The 23193-nt window shown below is 43.6% G+C and overlaps 1 protein-coding gene and 1 pseudogene across 1 annotated transcript in view; one reads left to right on the forward strand and one right to left on the reverse strand.

Annotated features, from left to right (window-relative positions):
- KIAA0825 (KIAA0825 ortholog) overlaps positions 1–23193 on the reverse strand; it is a 309279-nt gene that overhangs the window by 24186 nt on the left and 261900 nt on the right. The window lies entirely within an intron of this gene.
- On the forward strand, positions 5747–5861 carry LOC136642857 (5S ribosomal RNA; annotated as a pseudogene).

Genomic DNA, 23193 nt, shown 5'->3' on the forward strand with positions numbered 1-23193 from the left:
TGCAGCAGGTAACTAGGTGGTCCACCATTTCATCAGCATCTTTACACAGGTGGCATTTGCTGTCTGTAGGTGTTTTCTCAATTTTGGTTCTAAATGCATTCATTCTCCGTGCCTGGTGTTGGGCAGCCAAAATTAATCTCTCCGTCTCTTCAATCTACCTGTTCTTAGCCTGTGCCAGGTTGTTGTTGTCAGCATTTCCTGCAATGTCTTTTGTTTACTGGCCATGGAGCACTTTGCTTTGCCATTTTTCTTTCCTGATCTTCATTTGATCTTTTTAATAAGCCAGCTTTGTGGTTATTGTATCACCGTCCCCAGTATTTAACATATTTTCTTGATAAACCAGCTTCAATACATTTTCTTCACATTGTTATTATTTATTTACTCATTTATTTAGCTATTCATTAATTTATTTATACTACCATCGCAGCCTATGCTGGGTTGGTTATAGTCTGCTATTTGGGATCTAGGCAAGATCCTGGGAATCAAAGAGATATTGCTGTAGCATTCTCACTGTTCCTAGCAGCATTGTTTTCTGGAGCTGAGCTGGTGTAATTTGCTCAAACCCAAGAACATTAAGGTGTTTCTTCAGACTTCTATGCACTGCTGTAAGGGTTCCAATGACAATTGGCACAATACTGACGCAATATTGACCTTCTCCCAGAGATGCCCAAGTTCTATTCACAAGTCTTGGTATCTTGTTAGCTTTTTATGTTCTTTGTCTTCAGTTTTACTGCCACCTGGGATTGCAGTATCAACAGGGATGGGCAAATCCCGCGTGGCCTGACTCGAGCTGAGTCACGAGTCTCTACCTCCTGTGACTCAACTCAAAAATGAGTCATAATGGGGGCACTTTCTGAGTCACCTGAAACATTTTTGTGACACAAAAAGACTCAAGTCGTTAGTCTTTTTGATACACGTGTTAGACTTGGAAAATGATGGAGCTGCTGCCGGGGTGTGTGTGTGTTTGTGATGGAGTTCTCTTTAAACACTCCCCTGCTGTCTCATCTCATCTGTAAACAGGGTGGGAGGGAGTGGGACAGACTGCATGAGAAAAGGGATGGAAGTGGCAAGAGGGAGGAGGGTCATGCGCAGCAGCTGGGAGGCTTACCAGAATGACCCAATCATTTGGAGCTGTACTTAGAAGTAGTCCCACTGCAGCCAGTCATTCAATGGGGCTTCTTTCCCCCAAGTAACCATTATGGCTGCTGGTGCCTGTCCATGACTACTTTATCTTTTGAAGTGGCAGCAGGACCAAGTTGTATGACACATTGCATTTTGCAATGGCCAGAAAATACAGTCCATCACCAGATCACACATTCCAGTGAGATGGCAGCAGGATAGGACTGGGGCCAAAATATATTAATTGGCAATTATCACTGGCCCCCTTGCACAAATGGCTTCTGTTTGTAGAACAAAAGTTAGGATACAACCCTATGACATAATACAAGCCTATAAAAAATAGTCTGCATTCTTAAAAATGTGTATATCGCAAAATTTAAAATAAAAGCAATAAACTGATTATAAGAGAAATCTAATGGAGACTGTGTTCCAGAATACATTCAGTACAACAGTGAAACGTTCAAATCAGAACCACTCCACTAATGCCATAAACCCAGAGCCTGCCTTATCCCACAGAATCTGTTCTAGAGAGTCCCTTGACCCTCCAGATAAGTTTTTTGAGAGGCACAAAGAGCTATTGGTGTAAAGATGGAGCAGGGAAGTTCGATTCTGTGCACACCTCTTAGGATACAATCCATATAGTCTATTAAATACTGTTTTTCTTATGCACACAAGATATCCATGTAAGTAGCCAATTCACTACAGAATGCTATGCTTATCACCAAACAAATATTTCATTTATGACTAAAAATGTAGCAGTTTTACATAAATTATGCCATACAAACCTTTGGGAACCTTTTACATTTGCACATGTATGCAACATTATTTTTTCAGTGGGAAACAAAAGGAAGTAGAAAATATTCACCTATATGGGAAAGATAGCAGCATAAAACGATACATAGTTCAAAACTGCCAAGTCAATAAGATATATCCACCAATGCCTTTAGGAAAAGGTAATTGCCCTATGTGTTTACAATTACTTAATTACTTTGCTTTGCCAAAAGTAAAGGTCATTATAATAATCTTGAGGTTGAATTAAGTTTCAGGAGTATCCTGCAAGTTGTATACTCTAAGTATGTTCCATTTAGCACATTTAATAGATGTAAAAGCTCACAAGTGATGATATAAAGGATAATTTACGCTTGCAATGCAGTTTTGTCCAATTAATAGATTGCCTGTGTGTTGCATATTTTACATGACAAAAGAGCAGAATATTAAACTGCCATTCATAATGAAAATGCACTTTGCAAATTAGAAGTGCCGAAACAGAAATTTTTCACCCTGTTTAGGAAATAAACAGTCCTTAACCAATTAAACTACATTGTAATAATTCTATGATTTATTGCAAGTTGTTTAACTTTCAAAACTCGGCTAACCCATATTAAGGTCACAATCCATCATGTCTTGCTTGGAAAGCCAGCAAATAATGGCTGTTGTATTAGCTGCTTTTGATGATAGTATGAAAGAAGTATTAGCACTTGTCAACAAAACTGCTTACAACATAACATTAGCATGCATGGGCTGCTGTACCTATTTATTATTCTGGCAGCTTCACACATATTGTTACAAGCTTATAAAACATTTTGTCGGGTGGAAACGGAATGTACACTGTTTGATTTTCTGATAGACTGGCAGCATAAATGTCTGGGCTGACTTAGTTTAGTTTAAGTGTAAATAGAGACACAAATTCTTCAACCTGTTCTCTTATTGATACTGAAAAGTGCTGAATTATTCAGCATCCAACTCTTCTGTTTGTGTCTATCACAGTTATCAATTACCCATCAGTCTACTTGTCAAAACAGAATGGATTAATCTGGTTGAAAACAAGATAAATAAATGGATACTATAACAGGGGTACAGGGTTGCCAAACTGTCAAAGGGAAATCCAGGCAATGACATTTGCCGTCAAAAGTGGGATATCTGGCTTAAGTGAGCAAATGATTCTCCTTTATGAGCCAAGAATGCACTTAGCTTACGGTAAGTAAATTAATCTGCCCACTTTGACTACTTATGCATCAACAATACTGATAACATAATACTCACTGTAAGTTTCTGCTCTGTTCTAATGTTTTCTTCCTCTCATACAGGCTGTGTATTGTTCTTAAATAATAAAAATGGTACGTGATAATATGTAATCAGTATAAATGAAAAGAAAATTACTTGGGTCACTTCAGAGGCTTCATAGGACAGAAATCAAAACCCTACTTTAGGCAGATGGGAAACTGGAACATACTCTATTTAGCCTTGGGGTCACACCACTAATTCATATCTCAAAAGTTTTACTTGGCAGTTTCTATAAACCAATCCATAACTGCTCAAATATTCACAAGCTAAAGCCATCGCCTTTGACTTCTTAAGAGGAAAAAGTCAGTAACATGACTGTTAATTTGGCAGCTATACCAGATTGAGGGCCCAATCCTATCCAATTCCAGCACCAATGCAGCAGCAATACAGCCCTGAGCTAAGAGAACACATGTTCCCTTACCTTGAGGGAGCTTCTGTGACTTCTCCCCAACTGCAGGATGCAGTGCACACCCTGTTGGCATGACTGCATCACTGCTGGAAAGTGGGATAGGATTGGGTCCTGTGTCTAGCATTGTATTAATATAAGAATACATCAGAGAAGTCTCCCAGACCTGCTTAAAATAGTCACAAATTTCTGTGAGATTCAATTCTGGAACCCCCTGGAGATACATGAATCTGACCCTCCCCATGCCTTATAATGAACATAAGAACAGCCCCACTGGATCAGGCCATAGGCCCATCTAGTCCAGCTTCCTGTATCTCACAGCGGCCCACCAAATGCCCCAGGGAGCACACCAGATAACAAGAAACCTCATCCTGGTGCCCTCCCTTGCATCTGGCATTCTGACATAACCCATTTCTAAAATCAGGAGGTTGCGCATACACATCATGGCTTGTACCCCATAATGGATTTTTCCTCCAGAAACTTGTCCAATCCCCTTTTAAAGGCGTCTAGGCTAGACGCCAGCACCACATCCTGTGGCAAGGAGTTCCACAGACCGACCACACACTGAGTAAAGAAATATTTTCTTTTGTCTGTACTAACCTGCCCAACACTCAATTTTAGTGGATGTCCCCTGGTTCTGGTATTATGTGAGAGTGTAAAGAGCATCTCCCTATCCACTCTGTCCATCCCCTGCATAATTTTGTATGTCTCAATCATGTCCCCCCTCAGGCGTCTCTTTTCTAGGCTGAAGAGGCCCAAATGCCGTAGCCTTTCCTTATAAGGAAGGTGCCCCAGCCCCATAATCATCTTAGTCGCTCTCTTTTGCACCTTTTCCATTTCCACTATGTCTTTTTTGAGATGCGGCGACCAGAACTGGACACAATACTCCAGGTGTGGCCTTACCATAGATTTGTACAACGGCATTATAATACTAGCAGTTTTGTTCTCAATACCCTTCCTAATGATCCCAAGCATAGAATTGGCCTTCTTTACTGCCGCCGCACATTGGGTCGACACTTTCATCGACCTGTCCACCACCACCCCAAGATCTCTCTCCTGATCTGTCACAAGACAGCTCAGAACCCATCAGCCTATATCTAAAGTTTTGATTTTTTGCCCCAATGTGCATGACTTTACACTTACTGACATTGAAGCGCATCTGCCATTTTGCTGCCCATTCTGCCAGTCTGGAGAGATCCTTCTGGAGCTCCTCACAATCACCTCTGGTCTTTACCACTCTGAAAAGTTTGGTGTCGTCTGCAAACTTAGCCAATGCCTTATAAGGCATTAAAAACACCACTTCCAGTTTTCTCGAAAAACTGGAAGTTGTGATTTTTCAATACCTTCAGTCATTCTGAGCCCAGTAGAGGCGCAGGCAGATGCGTGCGGCCTCTGCTGGGCTCAGAAGACCTTCTGGAGGTGAGGAGAGGCGACGCACACAGGGATGCACATGCAGGACCCTGCAGACCCAATCCACGGATAACTGAAACCACAGATATGGGATCCATGGGTACAGGGGGCCTCCTGTATCAACATTTTCATGGAGCCTACTATTCTGGAAAATCATGGCAAATCCAGGAATGTTCTGTATTTATTAAGATTAAGCATTTAATAGCAAAGTCAACCATGCTGATTACATATTTAAAAAAAAAAATTAGTACTTCAGAATACTAGTAAAAGAAAATCCAAACACATCTTTGTATGTACAGTAGTTCTAGTTCAACCATGAATGAGAATAACAATAGTTATTCAGCAAATGCTTGACCAAACCAAACTTATGTATTGGTGTGTTACTGAACTGCTTCCTAACATCCCTCTCCAGTCAAAAATGTATTCTTCTATTCATCATCAATAAGACATAATTCACTTAAAGGCCCAGTCCTATCCAACTTTCCAGTGCTGATGCAGCCTCAATGCAGCCATGAGGCAAGGGAATACATGTTCTCTTGCCTTGAGGAGACCTCTGTGAAAGTCCTCACCATCACCCACAGGATGCAGCACACGCCACATGGGCATGGCTATGTCAGTGCTGGGAAGTTAGATAAGACTGGGCCCTTAGAGCACAATCCTATGCATATCTACTCAGAAGTAAGTTCCACTGTGTCCAATAGGGCTTACTTCCAGGACAGTGTGTATAGGATTGCAGCTTTAATAATTGCTCAGTCGTTACCCTGCACATGCCCAATCTTGTCTGATCTTGGAAGCTAAGCAGGGTCAGGCCTGGTTAGTACTTGGATGGGAGACCGCCTGGGAATACCGGGTGCTGTAGGCTTATACCATAGTCTTTCAAGACTGAAGGTTGCCAACCAAGGGCAACAACTGTCCATTGTATTCAACAGGGCTTACTCCCAGGAAAGCACATAAAGGACTGCAGCCCTACAGTTCTAATAAAGTTAACCATTCTTCTCTTATTTATAATTCAGACACAGTGCACTTCATTTTCCAATTCAATCTTAAACAAACATGTCTGCAGTTATGGCAGGCTTTTTCACTTTACAGTAATTTATCAGTGCAATCATCCTCTTGACTTGATGAGCAATTATTTGAACTGATCCCAAGATTCAAATATTTGCTTAAGAGACATTGATTTTGATCCCTGTAGCTGTTCAAATATACTATTTATACTACCCTTTATTTCAACTTCCACTGGATTTCTCCAGGAGTCAGAATGAAGAATGTCTGAAAGCTTCTTCCCCATGTCATTAAGAAAACTCAGAAAAGTTATCCTAATGGTTTACCCGTTATTCTGTAAACATTTTACCTTGTTATTAGTTCTATTGCAGTAGTGCTGGTATAATGACTTGGCTTTGCGACAACTCAGAAAAAAAATGATTAGCAAATTGTGGATCTGAAAATTACAGGGGAAATTGCATGCACATCTAAATGTTAGACAGCTGAATGAAGTAAGCTAATATAGTTGTTCTGGCCATCTTCCACAGCCCAGGCATTGCAGAGCATCCAGACAGCTACTCTAATTTGCCAGATGGGAACTCCCTGAGTACAGGAGAATTCCTGGATGGCACAGACAATGAACTCAGCTACTTTCACACTTACAATGCATTTACACAAGCTACTTCACCGCCTCCCTAAAGAAACTGTATAAAGAAATACAAATGAAACAACTCACAATGCTAGAATATGAGTTTACCTTGGGTCATACTTAGTGCTGCATTTGATATCCCTATAAAGAAACCTAGTTTCAGTGCTCCTCGGAAAAATAAATAATAAAATCATCAAATCTTTCCAAATTCAAACCAGTTTGCTATCAATAGGATATTTAACCAGGAATTTGTGTTTCATGCTTTTTGATAGCTGAACACTTCAGCACTTAGGGAAAAAAACTTGCCAGTGAAACAGCATGCATCTTTGTAAGAAATATGACGCATGCTTACCTGACTACTCTTTGGGTCCACTGCAAGTCCAATACACACTACTCATAGGTATTGGTTATGTAAGCATGCACCAAGTTAGCTGGCTCTGTGGTAGCCAAAGAGGCTTTTAGAACACAGCCATGTTATTTTCTAGTATCCTGCCACCCTGTCCATGAGTGCCCCATCTTTGTTCAGGTCTGAGATACATAATATTATTGCGCTGGTGTTAATAAAGTATATGGTTGATAGTAAGTTCACAGATGTGTTGGAACTTAACTGTTAGATGTTTCCCTAATTGAATAAAGTCAAAATTAACACTTCTCTGCTCGAATTACAGAGTTTAGAGGCAGGAAAATGACCCCTTTAGCAATGGCTTCATGTTGCTTCATCATTGTAAGACCAGATCTGGTTGAAGTACAGATATCCCCCCCCTTTCTGTGACAGGGACAGGTCAATCCTAACTAAATTCCCCCACTCCGATGGCCAGTGTGGACTACACTGTATCCTATGAGTGAGTTTAGCAGGCAGAAAGTCTCCTCAGGGTAAGGAGACATTCGTCCCCTTGCCCCAAGGAAAGCCCCAGCCTACACAAAGGTCTGCTCAGACCCATGCCAGCAAAATCACTGGTGCAAGTCTGTGTTGATCCTTGTTGGCAGATCAGGCTTGGGAAGAGGGATAGGATAAGGCATGTGCCAGCATCACCAATCCTGCCTCCATCCTGGGCTGATCCATCCACCCTCACCCTCATTGCTGCTCACACCCCTGCCCGGTTCTGCCCCTTCCCACCCTCCCCCTGCCTGGCTCAGTGGGGGAGTAACCTTGTTCTGCTTACACTGCTTTTTACACCAGCACAGGAATTTCCAGGCCTTCTGGAAATTGTGCTGTTGCAATGTGCTTTATGGCATGTTTGCAGCAGTACATGCTGGCAAAGCAGCCACTCCACCAGAATACAGTGCATAAAGAATTGTGCCACTGGGATGGTCTTGCAACAATGCCATCTTGTTACAGCATGCAAATGAGTTTACCTTGCATCCTACTCTATCAATTTACAACACAACAGGTACTAGAGTGTTGCTCTTTATCAGTAATAGTTGAGACAAACATTATTGATGCCAGCAAAATATTTACTGCAGAATGGGATGGGACACATTCCTGCTAATTAAGACAAAAACAAACCAACAAAACTCTACAACAATATATTGTATTTATAAAAAGAAATTGATAGTGTGTTTAAGTAACTTTCTGTCTGCTAAGGTATTCATCATGACAATTGGTCATTCTCTACTGTACCAATTCTGCCAACACAAGTACATTAGAATTTACAAAAGGTGATGTTAGATTAATTCATGTTGGTAAAATCCTTTTAGTTCTTTAAATGAAAGCTGCTGCATTATATTCATGTATTATTAATCGGAACTGGTGCTAAATTCATCCAGATAACAAGCAGATTTGAAAAAGATGGATGTGAACAAAAGTCCTTGACTTAGCTATTGTACACACAATTGTAAACACAAATACAGTTCTTCAGGGTCCTCTTTGAGACCTTCTACAAATCAAGTTGTGTAGCTTTTGAATTAACCCTAAAAACTAGTTTTATTTCAAACTTTTAACCAGTACTTTCTCCAGGAATTAAAATTAGGGGAGGTGAACATATTTTGGGAGGGAGAACCAAGGGGTGAGACTCTAAAGGTGAAGCGATATATATGTGTCATAAGCTACCAGCACTGCAAAGTGCAAATCCATTTATATATGTTATAGCTTTCTTTCTCTCTTCCCCTCCCTCACTTGTGCATGTGCTATCATGTAGAACCAAAGACTAACAAGACATTGGATAGAGTTCCTCATATTATTCCAATCCCCTGCCATGTTATAGCATGCAGCTATGCCAATGGAATCTGCACTGCATGCTATGGGGGGGGGCAATTGGACAGCCAGAGGGGGTAAGTAAATATCCCTTACTTACCCTCCTTTACTTACCAGCTGGTAACAACAACAACAACAACTCAGTATTTATATACTGCTTTTCTGGTCATCGGATTACTCCTCTGACTTCATTCAAGGCGGTTTACATAGGCAGGCGTTTCTAAATCCCTTGAGGGGATTTTTACAATCATAGAAGGTTCTCTCTTTCAAGAACCATACAACATTTCAGATGGATCTTCTGGGTCTGATCTCACTTCTGGCCTCCAGTGCCTCCCACGCAGGCTGACAGCAGCTCCTTCATCTCTCACATGGAGGGCAGCCAAGACACTTCTTCGCTCAGAGCAGATGGAATAACTCGGCTTGTCAGCTGCTTCAAGGTCTCGCCATTCAGGGAGCTGCCGGTGTTCTCAAACTGGCGACCTTCTGATGTTATCTTCGGGCTAATGGAGGCTCTACCCTCTAGATCAGACCTCCTGCCCAACTGGTAGACCAATTGCCTATGGCAGAGGAGTGGGTCACAAAAAGCTGGGCAAAACCATCTTGGATACTGGCAAAATGAACTGGGTGGCACCATTTTGGAAACTGGCAAAATGAACTGGGCGGTGCCATCTTGGATATTGGTAAAAAGAGCTGAGCAATGCCATCTTGGAATCTGGCAATGGGCACAGCCTTTTTCCAGGCTGTATCAGTCCTGCAGAGAGAGAGAGAGAAGCTTCTCTGCTCTGGGTCTAAAAGAGCGGCATGCACAGGTGCAAAAGCGTGAGGCAGCACCTGTTCCATTTCTCCAGTGAGCGTGGCTGTGTTGGCAGAGCAGAACAGAGCCTGTCTCTTGAATTTCAGGTGGGAGTCTGAAGCTGCCCCTTCCCCCCCCTTGCCTCGGATGGACTCCTTTGCAAAGATTCTTGCACAAAGTTTGGGAGGGAGGATTCAGGACTCAGAAAAGGATCTTCCCTCCCACAGTGAAGGATTCACTTGATGAAAGTTTTGATGTGCAGCAAAAATAAATAAATAAATAAATAAATAAATAAATAAATAAATAAATAAATAATACAGGTATTTATATACCGCCTTTCTTGGTCTTTATTCAAGACTTTATTCAAGGCGGTTTACATAGGCAGGCTTATTTAAATCCCCGTAGGGATTTTTACAATTGAAAGAAGGCTCTATCTTTCAAGAGCCACAACAATTCAGATGTTTCGTTCTGATCTGGCCTCCATCCTGGCCTCCATACTCCCACACTCAGAGCAGATGGAATAGCTCGGCTTCAGCTTGTCAGCTGCTTCAAGGTCGCCAGTGGCCTCGAACTGGCGACCTTGTGGATGTTATCTTCAGGCAAATGGAGGCTCTACCCTCTAGACCAGACCTCCTGCCCTATACAGAAACTAAAGCACTGAGATAACCAGGAGAGGGAGGGGTGGGGGAACTGGGGTGAGTGGACTGAGCATGTGTGTGATCTGAGGGCTAGGAGAGATGGGGTGGGGGAAACTGGGGAGAGCATGTGTGTGATATGTAGGGCTAGGAGAGATGGAAGACTCGTGCCTTAGAGGTATGCAGACAAGTCTGGTTTTGCTGGATCTGTAGGAAACTTCAGAGTAGTTAGTTTGCAAGGTGCCATGAACACTGATGGGCATATTCAAAATATATCAATGCAATGCTTAGCAATAAACAGAAGCAAGCACACCCTTCACACACACCTCGTTACAAGAAGTATATTGAATTTTACAGGTGGAATGCTTGGTAGCAATGGTAGCATGGGACAGAGAAGTGGGAAAAGCTTCTGTGCTGGAATGTTTTCTCTTCTCATTTGAAGTTTATGAGTTCCTAGGTGAGAACCTGGAAGCGATGTAATTTCCTGCTTAATGACATCACTTCTGGCATTGGCATCACAGTGATGTCACTTCCTGCCTGATGATGTCACTTCTGGGCATGACATCACTTCCAGCGGGTCCCAGACAGACTGTCATCATGAAAAGTGGGTCCCGGTCTAAAACGCTAGCCTATGGGTCTCCTTGGACATAAGCCAACCATTTTGATGGTGTGTCTCTAAGGAGAGAAAAGGGGGAGGATTTAAAAAGAGGGGATAATATACGGCATGCACAACTGTGGCCAGATCCACCCCTTCCCTCTTCTGACATGCCCCACTTCATCCATTCTGAGGAGGATTTATTCCCTCTCCTCATTATTTCCCCTCTCCACCCATGGTCTGGGTTAGTTACCTGCTTCAGTGCATGCTGCTGGCTGTGGCAGCAGTTCTCTGATGCTGATGCTGCCTTGCAGTGGTGGCTCAGAAATGGCAGCCAGCAGCACACACATCTCATCAGCAGTCAATTTATGACAGTGGGAAAGCCCACCGCTGTTGTAAAGTCAAGAATAGGATTGGGCTGGAAATGATTGTGCAGTTCTCGAGAGTATCACAAATAACACAGGCCAACACACATTTTGCTTCCTTAAACATTACACCAATTCCTGGGTATATCTGGGGTGCCGATTCAAAAAATGGCATCCATTTTGCCCTATCACGTCTAGTTTTGGAGACACGGCATAGCCTCTTTAGTGAATGATTCAAGCAGCTTCCTCATGAGGAAGCCTACACCATGGCTTCCTCATGAGGAAGCTGCTTGAACCATTCACTAATGAGGCTATACTATATCTCCAAAACTAGATGTGACAAGGCAAAACGGATGCCATTTTTTGAAATCGGCATCCCAAATTCATATCAAACCACCATAAAGTTTGGGAAAAACTTTTCTGACCCTAAATTTTGTAGGCATGTGATCAAAATTAATCAGAAACAGAACCTTTCAATCAGTCCTTAATGTCTTTCAATTTTAGTTAGCACATTCTTTTTTAAAATAACATTGTTTGTAAGAACATACAGGTTGAGTTCGGCATCCGCAAGGGTTCCATTTCCAGAACCTCTGTGGATGCCAAAAATTGTGTTAAACAAAATCCATTTTTAAAAACAATGGCTTAAAAATATTCTCCTGACCATTGCAATGCAGAAGAATGGCAGCAAGCAAGCAGGCAGGCAATCAATTTCTCTCTCTCCAGGCACTTAGAAGGGCTTCTCTCTTAGGCGAGTGACCCCTCCCTTCACTCACTCAAAAGAAAGCAAAAAGAATGCAAAGCTCAATTTTGTAGGCCTGTGATCAAAATTAATCAGAAACAGAACCTTTTAATCAGTCCTTAATGTCTTTCAATTTTAGTTAGCAAATTCTTTTTTAAAATAACATTGTTTGTAAGAACATACAGGTTGAGTTCGGCATCCGCAAGGGTTCCATTTCCAGAACCTCTGTGGATGCCAAAAATTGTGTTAAACAAAATCCATTTTTAAAAACAATGGCTTAAAAATATTCTCCTGACCATTGCAATGCAGAAGAATGGCAGCAAGCAAGCAGGCAGGCAATCAATTTCTCTCTCTCCAGGCACTTAGAAGGGCTTCTCTCTTAGGCGAGTGACCCCTCCCTTCACTCACTCAAAAGAAAGCAAAAAGAATGCAAAGCTCAATTTTGTAGGCCTGTGATCAAAATTAATCAGAAACAGAACCTTTTAATCAGTCCTTAATGTCTTTCAATTTTAGTTAGCAAATTCTTTTTTAAAATAACATTGTTTGTAAGAACATACAGGTTGAGTTCGGCATCCGCAAGGGTTCCATTTCCAGAACCTCTGTGGATGCCAAAAATTGGGAAAAACTTTTCTGACCCTCAATTTTGTAGGCCTGTGTAATCTCTGGGTACCCAAATCAGCTGCCAATATCTCCCTCTTGAGAGAGAGGTAAGAAACTTCATATAAAACCCACCAAAGAAAAGATTTATTAAAGGAAAAATGAGAATTTACAGGCAAGTACTGTATAAGAAAAGAATGAAAAATAAGCAAAGAAGGAAAGCAGCAATAATGTTATACTACCTGACTATGGTAAGCTCTGCATGACCTTGTAATCTTTACCTCTTTATTATAAAAGAACACATCAAAATAATATCTTTTAAAATGGCTCCCAACCAGTGGCGTCACTAGGGTTTGTGTCACCTGGTGCAGGAGGCCAGCGCGTCACCCCCATGCAGTGGGTGGGGCAACACTCCAGGTGGTGGGAGTGGTGATGTGATGTACCATTGCTCCACCCCCACTGGTTTTTTTACTGTACCTTTTGATAGAACAAAGATAATTCAACACAGTTTGTTTCGTTCCATTCTGCATTAAATAATGCATTGATTGGTATATAACATGATGGTATTCTTACAAACTGTGATTTTAGTGATTTTGGGCACTAGTGGTGTCACACACACCCAGGTAGCAACTTACTAACACGTTATTGCAGCAATTTACAAACTTTTAGCACTGGGACCCACTTTTTAGAATGACAATCTGTCCAGGGCCCACCAGAAGTGATGTCTTGGCCAGAAGTGACACCATAAAGCAAATTGAAATAATTATATATAAAGTAAAACAAATAAATAAGGGGAAGCCAGCCCTGTTCCACCAAGTGAATTTTCTCTGTAGCCTGCCTGCAATACCCCTTCCTCACCAAAAAAACCGTAAGATTTTCAGCCCTACCCAGTGACCAGTTCAATTTAAGATCTTCTGTTTAAACCAGATCACTGTCTGTATCCACCTGGCTTTGCTAGTCTCAAAAAGAAAGTTCACCTTACCAGCTGAAGATTTTGTTTTTATCCTTTTTAATGGGGTGGAAGTCCGCCTTCCAGAGCATTTGTTGCGCTCCAGTTCCATCAGATCAGGACCATTATGGTGGCCTCATATTTCCCTTTGCCTGGTCTGACTATGAGCCAAGGCACATTAGCTTACACACGAGTAAACACAACCAAGTGGCTTAGTTTCACTTTCCATAGGGCTCAATACATTCCCCAGCTTGGAGGGAAGGACCTCCTTTTCGGGTGTTTTAGGAGGGCTATATTCATTGGATCAGGACAGTTCTGGTATAATTGGATTCCTCTCAGCCTGCCCTTTCCAATGGACTAAGGCAGGTTTGCCTACTCGCAAGTAAACACACTGTATGTCTCTGTTTCACATTCCATAGGGCTCCATACAGTTTTTGTTTTCTGGTTTTTTGACAATAAGTTTTGATAGAAAGGAGATATTTCATTCTGGATTTTTTTTATTGCATTCTGCTGTAAATTCCACATCCAACTGTATATAACATGATGGTATTATTCCTAAACACTCCGATTTTAGCAAGTCACTCCCCAGTGCGTGTCACCTCCTCTTTGCATGTCACCCCGTGTGGCTTGCACCACCCACACCCCCTTAGCGTCACCACTGCTCCCAGCACCCCCTGATCTCCCACTACAGGAATTCCCATAAGATTACTTTAGTCAAGTCAAGTAACAACAACTGTTGGGAACATCTGCTCCCTCTTATATGTAGCCAGAAAATAGCTTTCTTGAAAAGGTGGAGAGAAGCAGACAAAATAAGATTATCCAGTTGTGAAGGGCAGGCAATCAAAACCTGGATTTACATGAAGAGGTATTCTGAGGGCTTTGTAAATAAGACAAATTATTGTATAATATTGAATGCAATTGAATGAATGCATATTATATAATATTGAACGAATACTGTATAATATTGAATGCCAGATGCAAGGGAGGGCACCAGGATGTTACATGGTATGCTCCCTAGGGCATTTGGTGGGCCGCTGTGAGATACAAGAAGCTGGACTAGATGGGCCTATGGCCTGATCCAGTGGGGCTGTTCTTATGTTCTTAATGATTTTTATGATATGTACTATGATTTTAAAAAAGAAGAAATTGGCTGTACAGGAAGAACTGGATAACAAGCAGGGAAAGTATCTGAAACATCCAGAATGCTTAACACTTAAACTGTGTGCTACATGACAGATGCTTGTGTATACACATGCAAAGCAAGGGGGTTGTTTGAAATTAGGATTGGTGCCACAAATGAAGTCCAAGTAGACCAAATTTATGCAGGTATGGCTTATTTTCTCCACATTGAGCTTCACAAAGTGTCTCAGATTAGGTGATTTCAGAGTGCTATTCAGACTCTCAGCCTTTTTGTCCCTGGCTAGTTGGGTGTTGCAGATTTTTTGAAGGTTAAAGCTTTTGTCCTCAGTCCAGAAACAGAGCTTCCCTGAGATGAGGGAGGATGGACAATAGATCTCAAGACTCTCAGAACTATGAGTGATGTTTGGTTAATAGCTGCATCCATGGTCCTCTAATTTGCTGGCTAGTTGTGATACTGCTGACTAGTCTCTCTCCCTCTCGTAGCTCCTCTCTGGATAGCTCTTTTTCATTCCTTTTAGGGCACAATCCTAACCCACTTTCCAGCACCAACATAAGGACAATGCAGCTCAGAGGTAAGGGAACAAACATTCCCTTACTTTGAGGAGGACTCCATGAGTGCTACCCAACTGCAGGACGCAGCACGTGCTCCACTGGCACCACTATGCCAGTGCTGGAAAGTTGGTTAGGATTTGGGCCTTAGTTGTCTACCTCAGACCTTCACTTAAAAAACTCCTTAAGGAGGAAGTTCATCAGGGGGGAGGGGAGCTAGTTGGTATATTTTTATCCCTTTAATGCAGACAAGTGACCATGTCCTCTGTTCTCATGCAAGGAAAATAGAAATACACAGAAAAAAGGCAAAGGCAAATCATCTTTTTCAGTCTGTCCCTTGAAATGGTATCTCCCTCTCATATCACAGCCAACTGCAAGAATAGTGGTTGCTGGGCTGCAAACTGATGTGGTTGTATATTTGGTTTGTGCCCCTCTGTATCCAGACAAGCAGGTCCCATAACCAACTGAGATCCAACGTGTACCATTATGCAAAATTAGTATGCAAAGAATCCTCATCTGTCTTTAGCTACAATTCAAAATGGCATGCTTTCCTTTCAGCTTCTGTCACACACCTACACTGGCAGAATAACCTCAGAATCTACCTTAAAAGTAGACTGACCATTAAAGAGAATATCTCCAATAATAATTAACTTCCATGTCCAATTTTGGAAATACCATCTAATCACTCCTGGCAATTAACAAGGATGGTCAGTCCCCCAGTAGTTGGAAAAAAGTTAATATTTCATTCAGCTTGAAAGTAGGACTTTTCAAGTTGATGACAAAATTGACAAGACTTTTTTTGGAGGTATGTGTGCCATTTTCACATAAAAGCAAAATATGAGCTACACCTCTGTTGATGCTTCAAGGGTATTTATTGAAAAGGTTTGACCAAATCATGGCAAATAGGATCAATGGCCAAGGTAGCTTCACCTGGGGTCAAGGTTCTGTAAGGGGTGTCTGGTCTGGTAGTTATTTCATTCCAACCTCAGGATCTCTCCAAGATCACTGTAAAATGAGGAAGGTTTATAATATAGAAATACACTATTACTTTGTCCCATGCAAAGTTCCAGGGAAATGTTTCTTAGCTGACAAGGTCAATTTGTAATTATTGGTCAATTAATAAACAAATTACAGAGCTGTTTTGACAAGGTCAGAAATGTGATTGGCCTGCACTGGGATTTCTATTATGCAGCTACCAAAAAATCCATGAAGTTACCACCAGCTATGTGGGTGGGAAGATTTTGTGCAACACATGGATACCCTCAAAGCTGGAGGGTATCTGCAACTGTAGACAATGCATCCGTGATTCAGGTGATTCATTTGGACTGGAGGTATCTAAGGGAGCAATCCTAACCAACTTTCCAGCACTGGCATAGCTGTGCCAGTGGGGCATGAGTTGCATCCTGCATTTGAGAGGCAGTCATGGAGGCTTCCTCAAGGTAAGTCACTGTTTATTCCCTTTACCTTAAAGTTGGGTTAGGATTGCGCCCTAAATGTCAGGCCTTGCTATGGTTCTGCGGTAGACCGCAGTTATGGGAGGAGACAATGGTGGAACAGTCTGATGAGGGTCAAGAGGTCAGTCACAGCAAACAGCAAAAGAGGTTAGTCAAGACACATTGGGTTCAAGTGCTGGGTCAGGTAGAAAAGAAGGTCCAGAGGCAGAGGATGTAGTCAAAGAGGAGCAGGTGGTCAAGTCCTGGACTATGGAAGTGAGGCAAAGCAAGGCTGTTAGCATTGTTCTGTCAAATGCCATTGCTCAGATTGAGAAACCAAGTCTGGAACATTATGTGGAGCCCATCAGACCCCTCTTGGTTCCCTAGCAAAACCTGGGCTGACAAGCTGCAGTGACAATGTGTGAAAAAAGAGCAGGCCAATAACTTAGAGTTGCTATATTGACACAGAGAATGAAGTCCCTGAGCTCCACAGCCAGTCCTTGGTTCACCTGATATTCAGTGCTGGTGCTCAGGCACAGCACGTTACTAATTACTTTTCCCCATTCTACAGTTGTTTGAGAGATCACCCCAATACACTGCTAAATACAGGTGTGTCCCCTTATCCACAGGGGTTCCATTCTGAAACCCCCCACAGATAGCTGAAACCACAGATACAAGCAAATGCCATCCCTGTGGCCTCAACTGTCCCGAGGCAAGGGGAGTCCAGCTCCCCTCCCCTCTGGAGGAGCTTCTAAACCCAACAGAGGCTGCATCCTTCCATCCATGGCCTCTGCCGGGCTCAGACTGAGCTCAGTAGCACAAAACACGTGAAATCCGGCTCCACAGAGAAACCCGGGCCTCCCAATGCCTTATAAGGCATTAAAAACGTTACTTTGGTTTCTTCGTGAAAACCGGAAGTCACGTGCTTTGAGCTCCAGAGCTCGGTCCAGCGGAGGCTATGGATGGGCATCTGCAGCCTCAGCTGAGCTCAGAGGACCCTCCGGAGGCAAGGGGTGCAGAGCTCCACTTGGCTCCGGTTGGTGGGGCACTTAGGGGGACCCTGTGGACCCAATCCATGGATAACTGATCCTGTGGTCCACGCCGCATCCCTGCGGCGCGGACCACAGTTGCAAACGTGCCGTAAGGCACATTTGCAGGGCTTACTGCTGGGCTCCCACCAGAGCTAGCCCAGCTCTGACCAGCGCTGAGCCAGCGCACGGCAGGCGCCCAGGTTCCGTGGCTCGGCGGTCTCTGTGACCGCCAGGCTGCAGAATGGGAGATGGGGCGTGGCCAGGGGCGTGGGGGAGGCATTCTGGGGAAGGGGCGTGGCCAGGGCATGGGGGAGGCATGTCGGGGGAGGGGGAGAGGCGGATCCGTGGAGCCAAGCTCTGCAGGATCCAAGGCGCTCGGGCAGGGCTGCTCACCCTACATGAGTGCCTTTACTTTAGCGGCGACCAAACAGTCACCACTAAAGTGAGTAGCCCCATTGCGGGCTGCTTCCCTTACTGGGGGAAGGGGACAAACATCCCCTTTTCCCAAGGAGCCTCCTGCAGTAGCGCGGAAGGCACCGGATCCAGCAGGAGCCCTCCATGGAGCCGCCGGGTCCCGCAGCTCTGGGCAGCTCAGGATTGGGCTGTGAATCCACAGAAACAGGATCAGCAGATATGCCCACCCTGTATTGCATGCAGCCAAAGTGATAGGGTAAGATCACATTTCCACTTTTATTTAATTCTTGGATTATATCCTGACTGAGGTATGCAGCACCAGGAGGACCTGGCAAGAACCTCAAATATCAATCATTTGGAATATTGTTGCAAAAGAGACATGTCTGACTTCACTCTTGCAACTGGTATTCAGAAGCATACTGCTGCTGAATCTGGAGGTAGTACATAGCCGCAATGACTAGCAGTCATGAATCAACTCCATGAATTTGCCCAGTCCCGACTTTAAAGCCATCCAGGCTAGTGGCCATCACCACATTTTCTAATCATGAATTCCAGACTAATTATGCTGCATGTGAAGATGTACCTCCTTTTGTCTGTTGCAAATTTCTTGCCAACCCGTTTCATTTGATGATTCTTGGTTCTAAATCTTATGGGTATGATGCATCACCCTAACTTGTGATTCAATGGCACAGCAGACTTTATGGCGATTGCAAAAAGTGACACACCATTCTGTGCAGTCAGGCCACTACTGCAAGTGGTGAGTGGCATAGTGCTGCACCAGTGGCTTTCAGGATAAGCCCTGGTGCCAGTAAGTCAGTGCAGGGAGCAGGCAGATCAGGGAAAGGATGGGGAGAAATGGGGTGGAAACCAAGGCAGGGAGGGGTGTGTGTAAAGCTGGAAAGGGGACAGTATTGTCAGCATCAGCACTGCCAATATTCTATCGCATTTCCTGGCTTTGATCCACCTTCCGGGGTCCATTCAGACTAGAACCAGCAAAATCACAGGTACAGGTCCAAGTAGACCCATTCAGGCAGTGGAAGCATACCCACTTTAAATATGGATGTTACATGGGCTATTTTCCATTCAACTGGAATAGTGGCTGATTGAAAGGATAAGTTACATACTTTTGAAGATCAGCAACTTTGCATTTGAATTCTTAGATGGATGGCATTTGGACTCAGTGATGTATCAATTATTTAATTAAATAATTTAATTAGTACTCAATAATTTAAATATTTTTTGCAAAACCTTACACACTGGAAATGAATCCAACAGCAGCAATATGATAGTGCAGCACAATAGGTGGGCTTTGGATCTATTGTTCTAGGTAGTGAAGATCTAGCTGTTACTATGGCAATGTAACCTGCCAGGAAAGGATGAGGTTCAGGAAAGGACGAGGTAGGTAAAAATACAGTCATATGCAGTTGAATTCATCCTTAGTGCATTTGTCGACTTTAAAAAAGCAGCCCAACAACTCAGGAACTGGGTCTAGTGCTTAACTATCAGGATTGTTCTTTTCTGAGAAGGCCCTTTTGCACATTAAGAACCTAGAGGGAAGCAATTAAAAACTATTTCTAACAAGTAGGAATCTTTTCAATTATGCAGTAATTTGCAACTAACTCCCCAGTAGCAGCACCGAGTGTTCACTGGCCAAATTTTAAATGTTACTGCACAGTCAATGAAAAAAGACATTGCTGTTTGTTAACTGAAATTTTCTTTTAGCGAATAGAAAACCAGAGATAGGATGGGAAGAGGCCTTGTACATATTAGGAGAAAGAAAAGGAATTTCGGTGTTTTATACATACTTGGGACTGTGTATGTGTGTGTATTTGTGTCCGTGCGTGTCCGTACGCACAGTGTTAAAGGAAGTGTCTACAATGCAGACACATACACATTCTCCTATTTGGAGCAAAAAGCTAAATCACGAAAAAATGAGTTATATTTTATTTCAGGTTCATTAATATTTTTTAACTGAATAGTTTGATTCTGATGCAGATACTAAGGTGGCATCCACTGTGACATTTGCAGAAGGAGTTTTAGCAAAGGTCAACTTTGCAATGTTGTGCAACCACTAGCAGAAGAGAAACTTTTCCGCTTGTACAAGGATTTATGCAATGAACTTGTGAAGAGGAAGTGCAAAGCATTATACAATGTCTTGCATTAGTGAAAAAACTATTCTGGAAGAAAGATCACTTTTTCCATCTAAAACCCTGTGCAACATCCTTCTGCTTCCACAAGAGCATTTCCACTTCTGAAGGATACCTCTAGATGCCACCTGCTAATTTTAGAAAAATTGTTTGGTAATCAGTTCAGCAACTTTTAACCAAATCAGATTCAGATCCATTTTTCTTGAGAATGTTTAAAATAACATTTATGTTTTCAAAAATGCAGTTTGCATGCACAAATAAACCACATGCCTGGAATTCTATCAGTCATATTTGACAACAGAATGGAAAGAATGAATTTCAGGTCTGGTCAGACCAGTCCTATCCCACACAAGCCTATGCGATGCAGCAGTGCCGATGAAGCAGGTGCTACATGCAGTGGGGTATGTGTGACCAGACAGTCTGGGAGTGGTAAGTAAAAATTATTTTTACTTAACTCTCTGTAAGCCACCAATGGGTCTCCTTGAACCTAAGCTAGCTAATTAGCTCTCTGTTTACTAGTTATTTATCGTTTCCCAAGTCGTCTGCCCCTCCACCACAACATGCATTGCATGCTCAGTTGGAAGCACTGCATGCTCTCTAATTTGGTGGGGATAGGATTGGGCTGTAAAGGTTATAACCACCACTTTAAATTACACTTGGAAACATCAAGGGTGTGTGTGTGTGTTTTCAAGAGGGTAGCACCAGTGCCTCCTTAATAGGGAGTGTCACTGTCTCTGACACTCAAACAGCCAGACCAACCAGATTTTCTTAATAGAAAGGGCCAAGATGCAACTGACAACTGGTAGATCACAAACTTCTAAGCAGTTTGCCCTCAAACTCAGGAACCTCAAACTCAAGCTGAAAACCTGGCCATATGGAGCATTAGGTGCATCAATCTCTGCTTCTGCTAAAATGGAGGAGTCTGAATCTTCATAGATGTGAGCAATTTTGTCTACAAAAAACAGTCACTGTGCACTACTGATGACTGGTCTCCTGTTCCTTTAGACCAGGCTGAACTAAATGTTTCTTCACCTGCGCTCTAGCCCTCAACCTAGCCATTCCAATGCCTTCTATTCCTCTTCCTGGCTCTACAGCTAGGGCAGGGGTTGGCAACCTTAAACACTCAAAGAGCCATTTGGACCTGTTTTCCAGAGGAAAAAAGCCTCAGGAGCCACAAAACCCTTTTGACATCTAAAATGAAGATAATACTGCATATATAGTTTTTTTTTACCTTTATGTTCTTATAGGTCCCATTTTTATAATGTAGCCCCCTCTTGTAGCTTTTAGTTAGTTTTGTCATACATTCTTGTCCTGTGTTTTCAGATGCCTGGTCCTCTATGGTGTTTTGCCTGATTCCAAGGTCATTCTCTGCCTGGAGAATTATGCCCACTTTAAGCAAATTAGCTCCCCTTCTTTCCCCCAACAAATGACCCTGGTTCTGCCCTGCACTCCTGCTGGACCCCACCTCCAGGGTAGCTTGCCTGTTCAACCTGCAGAGGTCCTCTCTCCTGCCAGCAGCCTCCCACCACTACAGCAGACCCTGGGTCATCAGCAGGTCTTGGGCACAGCAGCCACACTTCAAACTCCAGTGTCCATTAGTCACAAAGTCAGACAAGAGTATCCAGGGCAGAGTCCAAAGTCAATAAGCCAAGTCACAGTCCAAAGTAAGTCAGTCAAATCAGTTAGAGTGTCAAAGTCAATAAGCCAAGTCTCCTCTCCTGCCTCCAACCTGCACTCCTTCTACAACCCACACCCCCTTCCTCAGGTGCCCGTTATATCCCTGAGGGCCCTATTGCCTTCAAGTGGCTGCAGCACACTCTGCTGGATGCCCAGGCCTTACCCTTAAAGGGGCCACTGCTGACACCACATCTACCTCCTCACCAGATCTTCCAGGATTCCAATACATATGGTGGTTATGACATCTGCTTATCTTACACGGATAATAAAGAACTCCCCCCACCTTCCAGAGGCACTCTGCTGGAAGGAAAAAAGGACAGACTCCAGAGGTGGGGAAGAGAAGAAGGGGGGTCAGCCACAGGCCAGCTTCTGCCCTACCTGCCTGCCTTCCCTCCCTCACTCAGGCTGCAACCCTCTCCACACTATCCTGGGAGTAAGCCCCATTGGCTACAATGGGACTTCTGAGCAGACAAGTTGGTTGGAGCTCTCAGGTTGCAGTCCTCTCCACACTTTCCTGGGAGGAAGCCTCACTGACTACTTGTGAGTAGACCTGCATAGGAGGGGGCTGAGGCTGCAGCCCTCCACACCTACCTGGGAGGAAGCCCCACTGACTTACTTGGGGCTTACTTGTGACTTACAGCAGGGCTTACTTGTGAGTAGACCTGCACAGGAGGAGGCTGAGGCTACAGCCCTCCACACCTTCCTGGGAGTAGCCCAGGGACTACAGCGGGGCTTGCTCATGAACAGACCTGCTGGGCGCGGGCTCTCACTCACCTGCCCTTGCGCTTGGCCTTGAGCAGGCTCCAAGGCTGCCATCCCAGGCACCCTTTCCTGGGAGTAAGCTTCATCTGCTATAATGGGGCTTACTACTGAGTAGGCACACAGGATGTCTCCTCTGCTGTGGAGGAAAAGCCTCTCCTTGCACTGAGTGAGGACCTGCTCAGAGAAAGGCGGGCTGCAAGGGCTCAAAATGGCTGAGGAGGAGGGCAGCTCAGGACTGGCTGGTCGTCTGCCAGTGACAGACCCTGAGCCATTCCAACAGAAAAAGCCAGGAGCCTACTGGATGCTGATTGGCTGAGCCTGCTGGAGAGTTGGGGAAGAGAAAAACAGGGACCTTAAACCTGCAGAGCAGGCAAAATTGAAAAGGGAAACCAATGCGGGGCAGGTGGGGGTGAAGGGAGAGGAGGGCAGTGAGCTCAGGGGGGGTGGAGGGAAGCAGCCTGCCCTCCCAACACAGGTGCCTCCTGTTACCCTCTTTGCCACTTTCACCGGGAGGAGCCGCAGCAGACAGCTGAAAGAGCCACAT

Source organism: Tiliqua scincoides, chromosome 2 (assembly GCF_035046505.1).
Source record: "Tiliqua scincoides isolate rTilSci1 chromosome 2, rTilSci1.hap2, whole genome shotgun sequence".
NCBI lineage: Eukaryota > Metazoa > Chordata > Lepidosauria > Squamata > Scincidae > Tiliqua > Tiliqua scincoides.